Source organism: Cupressus sempervirens, chromosome 9 (genome assembly GCF_028749045.1).
Source record: "Cupressus sempervirens isolate cs-2001-9-10 chromosome 9, ASM2874904v1, whole genome shotgun sequence".
Lineage (NCBI taxonomy): Eukaryota > Viridiplantae > Streptophyta > Pinopsida > Cupressales > Cupressaceae > Cupressus > Cupressus sempervirens.
In genome coordinates this window covers 516,408,282-516,412,950 of record NC_143126.1, presented here as the reverse complement: position 1 = coordinate 516,412,950, position 4,669 = coordinate 516,408,282, and the positions used below count along the sequence as shown (strand labels likewise).

Genomic DNA, 4,669 nt, shown 5'->3' with positions numbered 1-4,669 from the left:
AGGTGAGACTTGTGATGAAATTGTTGATCAATACTTTCCAATTTCACATGCAAAAATATATGATTTTTTTAACATTTTATACCAAAAAATGGATAAGCTTTTCCTCATAGAAACATGTTTATATTTATTGAATATCATTTTGATATGCTTAGAATATACCAATGGAAAGATCCTTAAATTAATAAAAGTTTGAAATGAATGTCTTCACTACTGCTAAGTGAAATCTCACTAGTTGCACATGCCGAAGGGGCTATTCAAAGAGCAAGAGGGTTCATTTAAGGGACAAGTCACCATGTTCTTTTCCTTTTCTACCTCATGCCTCTACCATACATAGGAAAAGATATCATGTGGAGAGGAGCAGATTGGGATAGTTCTAGAGAAGGTTTTAAATTATTTTTTAAAAACCATATGGTGGTTCTCATGAGTGTGGGAATTTTGGAGATAAGAAGAGGAGAATGAAATTTGAGCAGGTGAAGAAATTGAAGAAGAGTTTTGATTTAGGAAACAAATTGGACCCCAAGAGGAAATTGCAATTGGCTAGGGCTTTTAACCTGCATCCCAAATAGATTGTTGTTTGGTTTCAAAATAGGCATGCCAGGTGGAAGAACAAGTAGTTGGAAAAAGATTATGATCTTCTTAAGATTGACTATGATGCTCTCAAGACCACTGATGATAATCTACTTCAAGAGCTTAACCAAATCAAAGAGGAGGTTCAATGATTGAAGAGGGAGAAAATGAACAACGAAAAGAGAAAATATAATGGGAGAGGTTCCAAGGTTGAATCTCATGAGCAGAAACCCAACGCATCACTCAAACATACAACAACGTCTGGTACCCCTGAGTTGTCAATGAAACCTGAGATGCTAATCACAAGCAAGAAGTTATGTGAGAAAGATGCACAATAAGGTGGATGTTTGAGATTTTTGAGTGAAGATAGTTATGTTCTAAACATAGATAGCTCAAGAATGATTAACAACCTTCCATCTTCACAACCGAATGAGTTAATGAGGAAGCCGTGGGTAAAACAATTAGATTTCTGCCAAAAAATTCTTGCCCAAAGTGGAGGAGAGTGTTTTAATGAATGAAGATGATGAAACTTATTGTAATTTTTTTATGGTTATGACGAACTAGCGCAAGAAAGAGAAAAACTATTCATTATTTTAGTCCCACATTGAGCAACTGACAATATTCTTATGTGTTTATATGTTGCAATACATACATGGTAAGTGTCTTTAAGACATGAACCTTTTTAAAGGCAAAGAAAATGCATGGTGAACCCGAGCTAATTAGATCTAGAAAGAAGATAAATTTTGATGCAAAATGTTGACATCATGTTGACTGGACTTCGAGTGACCAACCAATGACTGACACATGGCAATCAGCTGGACGAGATGGGCGCTCTGAATTTTTCCATGTGACAAGATCCAACAGTTGATGCTTCCTTGCATTGTGAAGATGCATAGAAGATAATTAATGTGGAGATGTTCTTGGCTACACATTGTAGCAGGCCTCGATCCTTGGTGATATGGCAGTGTAGATCCTAGCCAATAATGAAGTGCCATGTGGTGGGTACAGATAAAGTGGTGATGAGGCAGTGATAGGATAGTCGAGCAACCAATGAGAAGCTACCACATAACAGTAACTGGCGAGCTAATTAGAGTGTGTCATGTAGTGCCTAAGTGGATGATGATGTGGTAGACATTGACCAATGGTGTTCTATCATGTGGTGAAGATGGTCAAACTAAGTTGACTCAACATGCATAAATGAGGGAAAAATAAATGACTTAAAAATGATGTTCAAATATTTTTTCAAAGACCACATGCAAATTTTTTAATTGCAAAAATGGATATAACATAAAGTTTCAACTTAGGAAAGTTTTTAAATTTTTGGATAAAATTTAAAATGGCCAAGTACAAACCATACACTATCAATAGAGGCATATTTTTCAAAATGGGTTTTTGGGCATATCTAATAGGCAAAAATATTGATATTATATATCATTAGAACTAGGAGAAGATGAACTTTCCAATTCTAGAGTTCATTTTTACACAGGAAGCCATCTATTCAAGTTATTCGAGGTTTTCTCCCAGATTCCTAATTTGCAACAACATTCAGGTATTGAAGTTCAAAACTAATTTCTAGTAGGGTACTAAGCTGAATGTGCATAAAAGGCAGTAAAAATGCCATTATGGGAAAGTTTGGTCACTTTCGAGTCAATTAAATGTAGTTTTTATTAGCATTCCATGATGCATTTTAAATGTTTTTCTGACACAAGGGTTTTCATCATTCATATGAGATATTTCCAAGTTGGTTACAAAATAATGATGAAAACTAAATCAGATCAAAGGGGTAGAAATATGAGAGATATTTTACAATAGCAAAGGATGGAGATTCAAGTGGACACATGTTGTCTTCAGATCAAATCTGGGATTCCATTCTTTGACTATGTCTTCTTCTTTCTCATCCATTGCAATGGTTGTTCCAGTTTTGGAAAAAAATTACTCACTACTGTGATACCATGTGTGTTCCAATCTTGAGTGTTCTTAGATTTGTGAAACCAAGGTTCCAATTTCGATGTGTTCTCATCACTATGACACCACATTCCTCAAAATATTTTCTCTTGTATGAACAATAGTAGTTAGGATAATATAGCTAGATCTAATTTGTTAGGCATTTCTATGTTTTAATTTCATGCATCTGAATGTATAGTTTCAAGGAAATGAATAAAAATGAGCAGAATCTCTTTAGTTTCATTCTGATTCTCATCTCCTATCTCTTGAATATGCAATCTTATGTGGTTTAAGGACAAAGAACTAAGACCCATTTGCATCCCTTCAAGGTTGCATGCCTAATATGTTTTGCTGTAGGAACAAAGGGCCAAGTAAATGCTTGATGTGTTTGATAGGGTTGTTGGCTGTTTGAGAGGGATACTTCATAAGAATGAGGTCTTCATGAACACCAATGTCTAATTCACAAAGTGATAAGATAGATTTGATATTTGGGTATATGGAATACATCATTGATATCACAGATGTATGTGTTTAATTTGTTGAATTTCCCAATAGATAAGGCACTCATCAGCTATAGGATCAACTTGTTCTTACTGCTTCATATTTGGGGTTTTTGTTGAAATCAACTTCATTAATAAAAAAAATTTCCTTTTAATGTTGAAGAGCTAAAAAGTGTTGCCCTCACTCAGCTTGTCAATTTCATAGAGTTGCAATTTGCTATTGCACATCTTTGTTATTTCATAAATATAGGAGAAATAAGGGTTTTATCTGATTTGTTTAGATTCAGAGTATGCTTTGACAACTAGTACCATATAAAGAATCTATAGGTCCACCTACCTAGGTTTTGCAAAGATTGAAGTAGAGGAAGGGTCAAGCCTTATAGTTGGCCTAGTGTCTAAAATGGTATGTTGAAGATGGGAAGTAGCTGCCCCTAGATGTATCTTGTTCTCATTAGGGTAATTTGGAACCATGTTTTCCCCCATTTTTCAGGCCTGTACAAGGTCATTTAGTGCTCTTATGCTGGTTCGATTACCTTGAACTGAAGGCTTAATTTTTACAACCTTCCTTGGTTTTCTAACTATTGGGGCCTTCCTCTTCTCTATGTCAGGTGCTTCACTGGCTTCTTCTCCCTTAGCACCTTCTTCAGTTTCCACCTCTTCTACTTGGTCTTCACCTTGACCTTGAGTTAAGGCCAGTGGTGCTTGAATGGGAATATCTTCTTCTTCTTCTTCTTCATCATCTGCTCCTTCACCAAATTTTTCCTTAAGCTTCTTGACAATCTGATTCTTCTTTCTCATGACTGAGGCAGTCTTTAAATACATTTTGATCTTAGATTTTTCCACATCATAGTTCCCAAAGGTAGTAGGCTTAGCATCTGCATCTTCTACAAGTAATGATGTGATTTTTGTAGAGGCCTCATCCACATTAATTTCATAGCCTAGTGGCCTTAGCCACCTTACCCTTGGAAATGCAACTTGAACATATGTAACATCAATGTCAACTAGAAGGAAAACATCATTGAAATGTTTCTCAACTAGTGAAACTAGTATCCTTGGTCTTTTCTTCATTAATTGCTTGAAATCTTCAAAGTAACTAGTCATTACCAAATCAAAATTCTCTCCAAGTTGCTCAATAAATTCACCTATTTGCACTGCAATAGATCTATTTTTTTTCACATGCAAGTTTACCAAAACTAGGGAATGAATTCTATACATAAAAGAACATACATACAAGAATTGATCCAAATTTACATTGTGCACTCTTGGTCTTCCTTATTGCTCCCAAATTTTCTATCAATTGTTACATCTGCAACTCGGCAAGGTCATAGATATGATGCTTCTTAACTATTTTATAGCCCATGTCAAGAACAATACATGGTACACTATTGAGCCTACTAGATTGATATAATTTATGTGCTATAATCCTCACTGCAAAAGCAATTAGGAGATTTGAGATAATGTCAATTGTCATAATTTGCTTGTTCCACATAGCCTCTATATTCTTCTCAATAACTTCCTTAGCTTCACTCCACATAGTTTTATGTTGATCTAGGGTTGGATACCTTGTTACTTTGTGTACAATTTTCTTGGTGATTTCACTAGTCCATTAGCCAACCATATAGAATTATCATGAATTCTACTTAGAACTATCATTATCC

General features: G+C 35.1%; 1 pseudogene; it reads left to right on the top strand.

Annotated features, from left to right (window-relative positions):
• The first annotated feature begins 401 nt into the window (after nucleotides 1-401).
• LOC149539625 (uncharacterized) lies at nucleotides 402-1,131 on the top strand (annotated as a pseudogene).
• Nucleotides 1,132-4,669: the final 3,538 nt, after the last annotated feature.